We start from the raw sequence: 14,479 nt of genomic DNA, 5'->3' as shown, positions 1-14,479 counted from the left end.
CCAGATCTGTTTATCTGTGTCAGAGGGTTACCCTCAGGCTGCCGGGGTTTTCTTCCCTGAAGTGCTAGGTAGTTTTTGTCTCTCCTGGCACAGTGTTTAGCTAATAATGACTGATGAGTGTGATGGACGTTTGAGTGTAAATATTTATGCTCTCTTATCCCTAGTCAGGAGAATAACACACGGTGTGACAGAACTTTGTTGTGGGGTTAAGCCAGAGTTATCCTCTGCAGGGTTTACCTTGGCATCATGCCCTTGCTTGTCTCCCTTGCCGTGCCTATCCCATTTCTCCATTTTCCTACTTGGTTTGTCCTGAGAAAACATTCTATTAAATTCCATTCATTGGAATTCTTGTCGTAGAGATTGCCTCTAGATAACTTGAAAAGAAGTCAGATGCTCCATCAATAAAGGTTTTGCAGTAGTGTGAAGAGAGAAAGGTAAAAGAGAATGAAACCATCGTGTGGCATTTGGTAAGAAGTAATGCTCTACTAAAAGTGTTAATAAGAGCATGTGCCTTGTCCTTAAGTTCTGTGCATATCTATCGAGTGCATTAAAGATCAGCCAGGATCAGGACATCACACATATCAACTTGTATGAGATCACTAGCGGCAAAAGTACAGTAGTAAATATGTAATAAAATTTTTTATGTTCCCAAGTTCAGCAGTAACATCATTAGGTAACTGTTTAATCCAGATTTCAATAATGTCGCAATACTTTAGGAGGCATAAGAAACCAGCTTCACAGAGATACTAGGAAACATTATTAAAACTGCCATTATAGAAGTGCTCACTAGAAGAGTTTTGATTAAGTATAAGGTTTGAAACAGAGCCAGGAAGTTATTAATACCATTTTTCAGAATATATTTTTGCTAATAGTCATTCCTTACACAAGTATTACAAAAACAGATTAAAAATAAAATTGGTTTTGAGATTACATGTTTTTTAATTTAAATGAAACAACAGGTAATTTCAGCAGACCAGTAGAATCTGTCACAATAAAATTAATGTTAATTTGAATTTCATTAATTTCATAGTGTTGTTTGTGTTTAATTTAAGTATAGTTTAGGTTTTATCAGTGTTTATGAGTTACAAGCACAACACATTTATACCTACTTTTATATCTGTATATTTTCATGTAGTGTTATAATAAACAGAGGAGAATTATTGGTAGTCTCAATAATGTATGTCATTAAAAAGATGTCATATACTACTTGGGTTTGAGAAACAGCTCTTTAATCAATTTAATTTAAAATGTGGTTCTTGAAATATCAGCAGCAGCATCAACTTCTAACTCATTAGCTAGAGTTATAAATTGTTGCTAAACCCTAGCTAAACTTGCTGACTCAGAAACTCTGGATTATAAGCCCAGTGATCTATAGATTTTTATTTTATTTTTATTTGAAAGGCATAGAGACAAAGAAGAACAGAGAGAAGACGAAGACAAAGATGAAGAAGAAGAAGAAGAGGAGGAGGAGGAGGAGGAAGAGGAAGAGAAAGGTAGAGGAGGAGGATGAAGTGGGGGTTGGGGGGAGGAGAGGAGGAAATGGAGGGAAGAGAAGTAGTGGCTGAGGCTGAACAAACACTGGTGCTGTGAACTTATTCTAGGTCTCCCACATGGTTGGCAGGAACTCCATTACCAGAACCACCACTGCCGTACCCAAGGATCTGCATTAGCAAGAAGCTGGATTCAAGAACAGAGCCAAGCATGGAACCCAGATACTATGATGCAGGTGACTTAACCACTAGGCCAAACACATGCCCTCAGCATATGCCTTAACAAGTTCTCCAAGTGACCCTGATACACACTGAAGTAAGCTACTCCAATTATTGCTGTCCCCTTCTTTTAGGCTTGTATTCTCTCTGACTATAGCCATTACTCTCCTCATTCCCCCACAACTATGAAAGGTATCTGTTTAGAGCACTTTATTGTGCACTCCTGCTTTAAGTACTTAAAACAGTTATCCTGTATAGGATAGTTTTCTCGTGTGGAAAATGGGAACAGTAATGTCCTTCAAGTTGCTGTGAGAGCAAATATAAAATAAGCAAAGCATTCATTACATGGTTACTATCATCATTACATTCTTCTACAAGAATGATATTGTCATTGTTCTGTCCACCAAGGTTGCCATCAGTGGCAACATCCTCCATGGACTAAAGAATTAATTACAAATGTTTAATAAGTTTGGAAAATTAACCTCCACAGTGGAAGGGGATCCTGAATTTACCAGCTTCCTTTGTATCAGGTACTTAATTTATGTTAAGACTTCCATCTATAGTACCTAGTTTTGAACTGGGAGTGAACAGTGTGGAGAAGCAGGGAGGAATTCATGCTGGTGGGACAGTGGTAGCCACAGTCCATTTGCAAGAGCAGACATGATACTATATCCTAGGGTGGGACTGACGATAGTAGTATTTGCAGTAGAAACTCTAGGGCACCTGTAGGGTAAGGTGTCACTCCTGGGCTAATTTAGAAGTTGATTTTGGTTGCAGCTCTCGCTGCTTAGCTTCCCTTTTTCTAGCAAGTGTTCTGGTTCAATTTTCTGTTTGTCACTTCTGATTGATTTAAATCCATACCTCCTTTTTTTTTTTAAATTTATTTATTTATTTAACTTTTATTTAATAAATGTAAATTTCCAAAGTACAACTTTTGGATTATAGCAGCTTTTTCCCCCCATAACCTCTCTCCCACCCGCAACCATCCCATCTCCCACTCCCTCTCACATCTCATTCACATCAAGCTTCATTTTCAATTATCTTTATATACAGAAGATCAATTTAGTATATACTATGTAAAGATTTCAACAGTTTGCACCCACACAGAAACACAAAATATAAACTACTGTTTGAACACTAGTTATACTGTTAATTCACGTAGTACAACACATTAAGGACAGAGATCCTACATGGAAAGTAAGTACACAGTGACTCCTGTTGTTGATTTAACAATTGACACTCTTATTTATGACATCAGTAATCACCCGAGGCTCTTGTCATGAGCTGCCCAGGCTATGGAAGCCTCTTGAGTTTGCCAAAACCGATCTTATTTAGACAAGGCTATAGTCAAAGTGGAAGTTCTCTCCTCCTTTCAGAGAAAGGTACTTCCTTCTTTGATGGCCCATTCTTTCTGCTGGGATCTCACTCACAGAGATCTTTCATTTAAGTCATTTTTTTTTTTTTTTTTGCCACAGTGTCTTGGCTGATTTGGGAGAATTAATAGCGCTCCTAAAATGAAAGCTATAGAAGCGAAATTGACACTTTTAGAATCAATGACTTGAATAGTCCTTGACCTGACTGTCAAGGGATAGTTTATTATTGTTACTTTTTATTTTGTATATCCTGTTTTTCTTCTTTGTTTTCATTCTTTTTCTTTTCTGTTCTTCATACTATATGTTGAACAATTTATGTAACATAGAGTTCATCATATGTATATTAAGTCAATTGGGAAAAGATTCCAGTTAAAAATAAGAGGGGAATAAGAGAGGTATGTAGTCTATAACTGTAAAGCAGTATAGTTCTGCATACAGTCCTAAAGACTTAACTTCTAAAGATATATCCAAACAACTTGTCATGGGATTCCAAACCCATAAAAATTGGTGGTATAAATCTTCCCTTCTTTCTACCTTCTACCTTCTGCATTGTTTTAAATCGATGTTTTGAGAAGGGATTACTTGAGCTGCCCTTGTCTTGACTGCCAAGGAACAGCTTTATTTTCTGGTTTTTTTTTTTTTTTTTTTTTTTTTGCTTTTTTTCTTCATCCATTGTTGAACTTTTTACTTCACACAGAGTTAATATTATGTGTATAAAATCAATTGAAAATAGATCTCAGTAAAAATATTAGTAGGAATAAGAGAGGGAGGAGAAAGTTTGTAACTAAAACTGCATAGTTCTGGGTACATTCCTATGGACTCACTTGTAAGGATACAGTTTAAAAACTTGTTATGGGACTCCAAATCCCATTACGCTTGGTGGTAAAAATGCCATTTTAATTGTTAAAGTGGTCATATTAACTGTTAAAGTAAACATATAGATAAGATTAAATGTTAAATTGATTTACAAATAGGATCAAGTATTTAGTAATAATAGTAGATTGAATTAAAAAGGAGAAAATGTTCTAACATTGGAAGCAGTCCACACAGCAGACTCATAGAATGACAATCGCTAGAAGTAACACTTTAATTTCAGAATCAGCCCTTAAGTCTTCCTATTCTGGCCAAAAAGCTCACGAGAACATTTCAGGCATGGAAAGCCAAGACACTGTGGCAAAAATGTTCTGCATGAAGGATTTCTGTGAGTGAGACCATAGCCAAAAAAAGTGGCCATCAAGTGAAAGGGAGAACTACCTTGCTTATGGTCTTGTCTAAATAATGATGGAGTTTGTGGACTCAAAAGGCTTCCATAGCCTAGGCAGCCCATGTCAAGAGACTTGGGTGGTCACTGATGTCGTACATAAGAGTGTTAATTGTTAAATTAATGACAGTAATCACTGTGCACTAACTTCCCATGCAGAACCTCTGTCCTCAATGAGTTGTATTATGAGAGTTAACTGTAAAACTAGTTCTCAAACAGATTGTGTGTGTGTGTGTGCGCGCGCAAATGGTTGGAATCTTTACTTAGTATGGAGTTGATCTTCTGTGTACAAAATTAACTGAAAATGAATGTTAATGGAGAATGGAATTGCCAAGGGGAGAGGGAGGAAGAGGAGGGGTGAGAATGTGAGTGGGAGGGCTGGTATGGTGGGAGGAATAACTATATTTCTTAAGTTGTACTTATGAAATTTGTATTCCTTAAAAATAAATTAAAAAAGGAAAATCCATTTCCATATTCATTTCTTATCATTTTCCTTCTCCATAAACCTAATGTTTTAATAGTCCTAGAGCACTTATTGTTTTGCAGATTTATCACTTCACTTTATGCCTCTTATCTGTGTTTAGGATTCTCACTTAGCTTGGGAAATTCTTCTTGTAAACTATTTTCCTGGGGAAAATCCTATTTATCCTTTTGATTCACTAATTCTTGCTAGAATTAATTTCTCACTATTTATGACTAGATAACTGAATGGGTTGCCTACTCATATTCTGAACAAGATATTGCAATGATATACTGATATTATTAGCAAAATAAAGAAAATAATAACTTCCTGTGGTCAGCATTGTGGCACAGTGGGTCTAGACATTGCTTGTGATGCTGATATCCTATATTAGAGTACCAGTATGAGTGCCAGTTACTCTGTTTCTAATCCAGATTCTTGCTAATGCACCTGAGAAGGCAGCAGAGTATAGGCTGGTGCTTGGGCCCCTTCACACATGTGGGAGACCAGGATGGAGTTCTTGGTTCCTGGGTTCAGCCTGGCCCACTTTTGGATTCTATGACTATTTTGGATGTAACCAGTGGATGGAAAATATTCTCTCTCTCTCTCTCCCCTCCTTTCATCACCCTGATTTTCAAGTAAATAAATAATTGTTTTTTAAAAAGTAGCAACTTGCTTTAAGCTAGTAGGTCAGTAGGTGTGGCTCTTATCTGTTACGTAACCGACACTGCCTAATTTCATCCTGGGGGATTTACATCAGGTAAGCATTATAAATGAGGGGAAGATAATATATATTTCAGAATTTGACCTAACTAGTCCAGGGTGAGGATTGCTGATAAAAGAAATTACATCATATATATTATATATATATTATATATATATATAATATAAAACAGGAGGCAGCTTGTCTCATATTTTATATAAGGCCAGTTCTGGGCATTGTCTCTGGTATTCTAATATGTGCTAGGGGACTTCAAAAAGTTCATGGAAAATGGAATTAAATAAGTTTATTTGGCAGAAAACATTTTTGAAATACAAGCATTTTTCATTATAGCCATTTTCTATGCACTTTTTGGAGATTTCTCATGTTGTACTCTTATTTGTTTATCAACCGTGTGGTTTAGGGTACTGACCCTGGGTTCAGTTTATACCTTGATTAGTCTGAAGTAAATGTGATAATCAATGGTCGATCACACATGATATTCTTGGTAACATAGACATGTTTACCCAATAGACTAGAAGACTCTGTGCTGTGTCTCCATCACTTTTTCCACTCCTGTTTTATCTGTCTTCCCAGACAGAAAAGGAAACACAAAGCTTCAATGACTATCATGAGACAAGCTGCAATACCAAGTTTGAAGCAAACACTGAAGAAGGTAGAAGGTAGAAAGAAGGAAACATGTAAAAAATTAAGTCCTGAATGATATTGTTCACTCATTGTTCTGCAAGCCTCCAATCTTATCACATGGACATCCAGCCATTTTAACATTAGATTTACACAGACCACATTATCCCTGATTTCTTAGTCTAGTTCTTAGTCTGCATAGATTGCTATTAAAACAATACATTGCCTTTACTGCTTAAAGCACTTTGAACTTTTTCAAATTTATTATGTACAGACAAAAGGACTTTGATATACACCTATCCACTCATAGTTTCTCTGTTTACCACTGGCTCCCTGGTAGCACTGGCACCAGCTTTAGAGTAGATGCGTTACCCTTGTACAGCTTGGATCTGTCTTAGTATCTGGAACAGAAGAGGGATTTGACAACTTCTGATTATAATTTAATTATATTTTATATTTATAAGTATGTTCTATTTCTTTAGCTGAATATAGTGGTCTTTGGGTTAAAAGGCAATGTATGGCAATGCTTTTATATCTCTGATACTTATTTCAAATAATGCACTTTCAATATTTAGTTGGTTGATAACAAAAATTGATATTATATGTTTTATTTGCTAAATACCTCTTTATGGCCTTATTGCTACTGCTATTCAAATATATTAACATGTTTGATCTTCATTGGCAACTTTCCATTAATACTTAATTATTTCCATTAATATGTACGTTTTATCACCAATTTGTAGATTAGATAACTGACCTATGCAAGGGCCCATATCATAAATGTGGGACTGAAGATTCAAATTCAAATCCAGATCCATCAGGTTTATTTGAAAACATGGGAGTGATCATGACGAGACATTCAAGTTTCCTCTCTGCTATGCTATTCTAGGATTATATGATTTTCTTCCAAGAAAATAAGTCTCAGCCTCAGGGATTTTATGTTCAAAAATAAAAATGAGCCTGATGATTTCATCCTTGGCCTAGGGCACTATAGTCCCACTCGGAACGTCTGCAGCTGGTTCCAACCACGTACTGCCAGGGATGGTCTGAAACTCAAGTCAGTAGGGATGGACGTCAGAGAGGCAAGAATTAGAGAGAGCCAAAGTGCTGATGAGCATGCTCATACACTCAGAAGCTATTCACTGAGACCTTCTGTTCTGCTTCCTTATCTCAACAAAGATAAAACATGAGGCAATCACACCAAGATGCCAATATCAGATCATCAGTAACCCAATCATGCAAAGTTTCTTGCCAACTGCCTATGCCCAACAGTGGGCCAGAGCCCACAGGAGGCAGAGAGGGAAGTAAATGGATTTGCAATGCATCTAGGGAGATGAACAAAACATGTACAGGAAAAGGAGGAAAACAACGTGATGGATGCTGAAAGCTAAATGAATGAAATGTAACAAGGAAATATGAGACTAAGAAGGAGTTTCACTGTGAAAGTTCACTGTGGGTTGAGGGGATCCAGGAAAGTTTTGGCCTGGTCTTTAAAAGTAAGGAATATTTAGGGAGGCAGAGAAAAGACAGACACAGGACTCTGTATAGATTGATATATGCCAAAGTGCAATTGAGAGGGCAGAGTGAGAAGAAAATTGATTTAGATAGGCACACACTTAATGATCTGGAATGTCCAGATAAGGGACTGGCTATTCATTCTGAAGGAGGGTAGTTTCAAGGTTTGGGGCAAAGAGATGAGTAGAGAAAAGAAAACCATGACTGACTTCCTAATGGGCTTCATAGACCCGAGTTTTCCTTTTTAAACTTTCATGTTTAAACAAGAGGTAAACTAGATAAATATCCCATACCTGTTAGCATCTTATCCTAGAACCTCATCCCTCTGTTATCTTTCCAAGTCTCTTAGACTCTGGTAGTTTGCTCCGCTGTTCTTCTGGATAAGGAGTGGTTGTGAAAGGACAACACCTCACTAGTACCCTGACAACCATAACAACACTGATACCCATGGTGTGGGTGTTGCCCCCATGTGGTGCTGAGGTGTGTAGGTATTGTTGTCTTTGTTGTGTCAGAGCTACCCACAGAAGTGGGCATGGAGCCATCTCCTCCACTCACTGAAACTTCTTACCTGGGCTCCATTTCCTTATTGAGTGCTTTATGAAGCAGCACTTCCAGCTTCCCTCCTTAGGGACCATTGTGTAATCTACTCCTATTTAGGTTGCAATATCATAGGTAAATTCTCTGGCCTCCTAATTTAAGTCATTTCCCAGAATCCTCTGTTTTTTTTTTTTTTTTTTTTTCCCTCTGGGAAAAAATAAGACCCTCAGAATATAAGAAACTGTGTAAGTGTGCCCAGTTTCAGGTATTTGCAGATTATGCCCTAGAAGTTAAGGCTATTCCAGTGGATAATAATGCAGGGATAGAGATGCACTTGGGATGCTTGCATTTAGGATGCGCTGCTTCTCACCTGGCTCTAACAAGTCAGAAACCTGATCTCATTCCCTCTGCTACTGCATCTGTGCATTTTGCAAACACGAGCCTTGACCAATTATGCAATATAAAAATGTCTGCATCTTGCAGCTCCATGGGAAAAAGACCTCCCTACATAATCCCAAGTCAACCTTATCCATGAACATTTTGCAGGACTAAGAGACAGCCATCATTGATAGCATCATTCAATTGTTTCTAATCTGATGTTTGGTCAGACTTTAGACTGATATATTCTCTTGGCTGACTGGGGAGAGGATGCAGTAAGGTAAGTGACGCTACCTGGAAGAAACATTTGAAAAACCAATCCATAAAGATGCACATTGCTCTTTGGTGTATTTTCCCTACCAAAACTAAATGTAGGCCGGTGCCGCGGCTCAATAGGCTAATCCTCCGCCTTGCGGCGCCAGCACACCAGGTTCTAGTCCCAGTTGGGGCGCCAGATTCTGCGCTGTTGGGGCCACAGCTCTCTGCTGTGGCCAGGGAGTGCAGTGGAGGGTGGCCCAAGTCCTTGGGCCCTGCACCCGATGGGAAACCAGAAGTACCTGGCTCCTGCCATCGGATCAGCGCGGTGCGCCGGCCGCAGTGCGCTGGCCGCGGCGGCCATTGGAGGGTGAACCAACGGCAAAGGAAGACCTTTCTCTCCGTCTCTCTCTCTCACTGTCCACTCTGCCTGTCAGAAAAAAAAAAAATGTAAACTTTGGCTTCCAAATAAACATTTCCCAGTGTCTGAAGTTAACTTGACATATGATCCAGAAAGGTTGCATTGTCTCTGTTATCTACAAACACTTCCTTCAGGCCCCAGAACACAGTTTCCCTTGGACTCTCAGACATAGGATCATAAATGCAAAATGACTCGAATGATATTGTCTGTTTATACCAGGGGTGCTTTTATATACTTTTAGATGGCTATAACTAAGCACCTACCACCAGGAAGATGAGGTAGTTTATGTTCAATAGGGCAAGAGGTTTCAGAACTCTCTTAAGTATTGATTTTACCAGGAATACATTCTGATTTATTTCTGAAGTTGATTCTCAATTGCTTAGGCTTCTTGTGGGGAAATCGAGATGATTAAAATCGCAACAAGCAGAGGTGTTCACCTACTCCAGTACTTATTAAATATCCATCTTCCTTGATGCCGTTGCTCAGAGGCATGACAAGACACAAATTACTGTATGAGGTCAGCTCTTGCATTGCAGGATGACTCTACGCAGATATTAGTCATGATATAGCAAGAGACCTGTGGCAATGCAGGTCTTGGTGGAATGTGACTCATATAATGTTAACTTTGTTTTAGTGGGGCTTAGAGATACAGTGGCAGACAAGCCAGTTCTGACCAAGCAGAAATATCTTATTAATGGGCAGGTGAACAATTGGGGATTCAGGTAATTAGATCTGAGCAGAGAAGAACAGAGATAGGATGCAGAAACAGGAAGTAACTGGCAATTAGATCTGTCTGCTCTAAATTTGAGAGGCAAAGGAGGAGGCAGCAAGTTAGGCCAGGATGTAGAGAGCTTTTCTCTATGGCAATAGTCCTTGGACTTAAGTGTCCCCAGCTGGCAGCCTTGATAACACACTTTTTTCCAAGCCCCACCTCCAGAGTGTTTGACTCAACAGATCTGAAGTGCTGTATGAGAAATTGCCTTTCTAACAATTTCCTGAGCAATACATTTACTGCTGGACTCCAGGCCACACTTTCAGAATCAGGGCTCTCAGTTTTTTATAGCTGGAAAAAGGTTATGAAAAGGCAATTATTTGGGGCAGCAGAGTGTTTCCTAGGTTTAGGGGCCAAAGCATGGTTTTCTCTGAGCTTTCCTGTGCAGAGAGGTAGCAATAAAAGGAAGGGTAAGTGGGAAAAAGTTGATTTCCAGAATAGCATAAGCAATTAAAGAGGAAAAAAGGGAAGAAGTTTCCCATTAGGGAGTGTGGGGTTGGTACACAGAGATCAAGCACAGAGGAGCAAGTCTGTGTGCCATAACATGACAGCATTGCCACTGATAGAAGGATAGAGATAAGCAAGCCACCAGCCTAAGCTGGTGGCCTTGATGAAATTCACTTGACCAGAAGTGACCAAGTTGAGTCAAGGTACCTTCTGTGACAGACAATTCGGGACCATATAAATACAGCTGGGGTCAGATAAGCAGTAGATCAAACCTAATACAGGAAGACAAATCCAGAGTGGTCAAATCAAGGCAAAGGGAATTGCAAAGGGATCCGCAGGTGGCCCAAACCAAGAGATTAGCAGGAGTTAGAGAATCACAGCATGGGGCAAGTGAACTATAGTATGGGCTCAGTAATAGGGCTTAGAAATCCTACAAGAGAGAATAAAGTATGTTCTATTAGAAATTTGAGCAACAGTTCCAGGAACCAGAAAGAAAACAATTTGTCTACCACCGGATCTCAGGAATTTTAACCACCTTCTAAAGTAACATCAACTAATTAAGCTTGGCTGACCCAGATTCATTAGGTGTGTGGCCTCCCTTTGGTATTTCAACTCATTTGATAGTGAGTTCTAATGGCCAAGGCCTTCTTTACATTCATGTAGCAGTTTCATGAAGGAAGTTAGAAAATTAAAATCTTCTTATACCAATTATTTTAATCTAGAGTCAATTATTTAAGCCAATATTAAAAGACCATAAATGTTATTATGAGGATGCTTCAAAAAGTTTGTGGAAAGATGGAATGAAGGTAAATTTATTTTGGTGAAAAAGTTTGAAGTCCATATATACATTTTTCATAATAAAGATTTTCTTAAGACAAAAACAGAGAAAAAAGATTTTCTACACAAATTTTAAAGACCTCTCCTATTTTCTTAATTGGAGTTGATACAACAGGATTTATAGAGCCAAAGCACATCAATTTTTAAAACATTGAGGCCACAGGCAAAATTGTGTATACATATGTATGTAAAAGTGCATTTATATGCAAACATTTACATCCACACAGAAAAACGTATACATATATTTATACACATGTACATGTATAAATCCCAAAATATACATATCTATCTATGTATGGAAACCCTTCCCACACATAGAGTCCTGTTGATCCTATGGAGAACAGAAAAATAAGAGCTATATAAGTGACATAGAAAATAAATAGGAAACTGACAACTGATTACTCATTATGCCAGCTAGTATCCTAGACTTAGGCTTTAATCATTTTTCAATGTATCGCATGTGCCCATTCTACTTGTGATCATTAATGAAGACAACAAAGATTTAGCAATGTCCATTACGTTATGATTATTTTTGCTAAATATTATACATGTAATTTTGAACCAAACAGAGTGCTTGCATCTGAAGAATTTAGAGTGTACTAGAGGAAACAGTCAAGGACATAGAAAATTAGAATACAGAGTTCAAAACTGCGATGGAGTAAGTGGAAAGTGCTTTGGGAACAACGAAATGAGTCTAGCCTTTGCAGCATTAAAAGGACTGTCAAGGGCAGAAATATGAGTATTCCTTTACCATTGCACTATGTTCCCACCTGGCCCTCCTATGCTCAAGATAAATGTCAAGAGGACCATTTTGAAGTATTAGAGGTCACATACATTGGTTAGGTGGATTAGGGAGACAGCAGTGTCAAAGGAAAATGTAGGGCTCCTGAGTCACACTGATTGGGTTCAAATCCTCTCATGTTCTCAGTGTTACACTCAGCAGTCATTTAAAATACTTCCCTCCTCTGTAATATATTGCCAGACATATCATATAGCAATGTGAGGAACAAGTGAGAAAACAGATTCTGTAGCATCAGCTAGGGAGATATTAGATTTTCAATAGTTGTCAATTTTCATTGTGGTCAATGCTGCTACTATTACTCCTATACCCATATCCAGGACACACTAGATCCATGGTCATTGGAAAACATTTTTATTGATCCAGGACTTTCCTTCTCTAGGGCCTCCCATCTTGATTGATTAAGGTTGACTCCAATGCCAGTGTTATGAACTACCCTAGTTCTGGGTTCTGAAATGCCTGGTGACCCAAATTAAAAAGAACATAATAACTAGAAAAAACAGCACAAACTATACCCAATTATATAAAAATGGATTATTATTACTTCAAGGAGAAAAATACAAAATAATATAGTAGAGACAACTTTGAAAAAAAAGAAAAAAATATTTTGAACAAAATGTGTATCATTTTTATATTAATAACAGACTGTCATACTTTTGATCAGCATATACGTTTGAAAGCTTTTTATTTTCTTCAAAGAGCAGCATGAGCAGAGCGGGGAAACTGAGGAGGAAGCAGCTCCACCCACCTGATAGAAATGGGACATAAGAGGAGTTGCATGGGGAGATTTGCTTCATGACCCACAGAAGAGCAAAGAGCAAGAACACCTGATGTTCTGGAGGCCAGACTTTTAGCAAATCAACTTCTAACAACATTTTGGATAATAGCTTTACTGAGAATCACAGGTAAAGGAGCTTAGGACGTTAAAAATAACATCAGGACTCTCAGAGTGCAAGGTTTGATCATTAACGAATCCAGTGTTCCTGCTATCCAAGTGACCAAGGTGGGTGTCCTTTGAGCTCTGTGTTTTCAAGAACAGACAGCCGTGGAATGAACCAGCCATGATCAGTGGGGAACATCCTTGAAATGCATTCATTCTGTGGGAGAAAGGGCCAGGGCGATGCTACTAATGCACAGCCCTTTTCCTGCGGCTTTCATAGGGCAGGTACCAGGTAATTCTCCAAGAATATGGCATGGCCTCGTTCTGGTACCAACTGTTTCAATTTTGTGAAGGACAAAATGTTTTAAAACTGTAACTCTGTCTATTGTGTTTGGTGTGAAACAGGGACATAGAAGTTTTAATACAAGGCATCCCTAATCTTTGCTCTCCTTTTGGTCAGGAAGCAAATATCCCTGCAAAATGGTCACTATGGCAGGTCATTTGTTTGTTCTCTGATGGGGTTACAGCCTAAAACATTTGCTTTCCCTCTGCAAGCTGCCTTCAGAATCTATTTACAACATTCACAAATAAAATAAATTATGTCTTTGTTAAAAACATTCTTCATTTATTGTCCTAATCTCTTAAAATGGTCATCTACTGACCCCAGTTCCAAATAATCTTGAATTTGCTCCTGTAGTCAAATACTCCTCCAAAACTATGATCCAGAGACATTGAAACCACCCAAAAGAAAGTTAAAAAATGTCTAGTGCAAGTCTAACATCACTGGAATATAATATACAAAGCACCTCAGAAAGTCTATGGAATATAGAACTCAAAAGTAAGTTTATTTTGGTGCAAATATTTGAATTACATTTAGTAATTTTTTTAACAATGCACATTCCTATAAGTGTTTGTCTTTTTTTGTTTTTTTTTTTTCTTTAATTAACTTTTATTTAATAAATATAAATTTCCAAAGTAAAATTTTTGAAGTATAGTGGCTTTTCCCCCCATAACCTCCCTCCCACCCACAACCATCCCACCTCCCACTCCCTCTCCCATCCCATTTACATCAAGATTCATTTTCTTATTTATGACGTCAGTAATCACCCGAGGCTCTTGTCATGAGCTGCCCAAGCTATGGAAGCCTCTTGAGTTCACCAACTCCAATCTTGTTTAGATAAGGCCAAATTCAAAGTGGAAGTTCTCTCCTCCCTTCAGAGAAAGGCATTGCCTTCTTTGATGGCCTGTTCTTTCTGTTGGAATCTCACTCACAGTGATCTTTCAGTGATCTTTCATTTAGTTTAGTTTAGGTTTGTTTTTTTTTTTTTTTTTTTTTTTTTTTTTTTTTTTTTTTGCCACAGTGTCTTGGCTTTCCATGCCTGCGAAACTCTCATGGGCTCTTCAGGCAGATCTGAATGCCTTAAGGGCTGATTCTGAGGCCAGAGTGCTGTTTAGAGCATTTGCCATTATATGAGTCTGCTTTGTATCCT

The 14,479-nt window shown here is 38.2% G+C and overlaps 1 long non-coding RNA gene across 13 annotated transcripts in view; it reads left to right on the top strand.

The window, feature by feature from the left end:
- LOC103348742 (peroxisome proliferator-activated receptor gamma coactivator 1-beta) overlaps positions 1 to 14,479 on the top strand; it is a 114,197-nt gene that overhangs the window by 41,854 nt on the left and 57,864 nt on the right. For 9 of the 13 annotated variants that reach the window (XR_011387609.1, XR_011387602.1, XR_011387603.1 and 6 more), the window contains 2 exons: positions 1,402 to 1,493; positions 1,622 to 1,726. This is a non-coding gene — a long non-coding RNA (peroxisome proliferator-activated receptor gamma coactivator 1-beta). Of the gene's footprint in view, positions 1 to 1,401; positions 1,494 to 1,601; positions 2,591 to 14,479 lie in introns of those variants that run through there. The other 4 variants (XR_011387604.1, XR_011387610.1, XR_011387611.1 and 1 more) reach the window with 2 other exon arrangements.

Source organism: Oryctolagus cuniculus, chromosome 3 (genome assembly GCF_964237555.1).
Source record: "Oryctolagus cuniculus chromosome 3, mOryCun1.1, whole genome shotgun sequence".
In the NCBI taxonomy this organism is placed as follows: domain Eukaryota; kingdom Metazoa; phylum Chordata; class Mammalia; order Lagomorpha; family Leporidae; genus Oryctolagus; species Oryctolagus cuniculus.
This window is presented reverse-complemented; position numbering and strand designations above follow the sequence as displayed.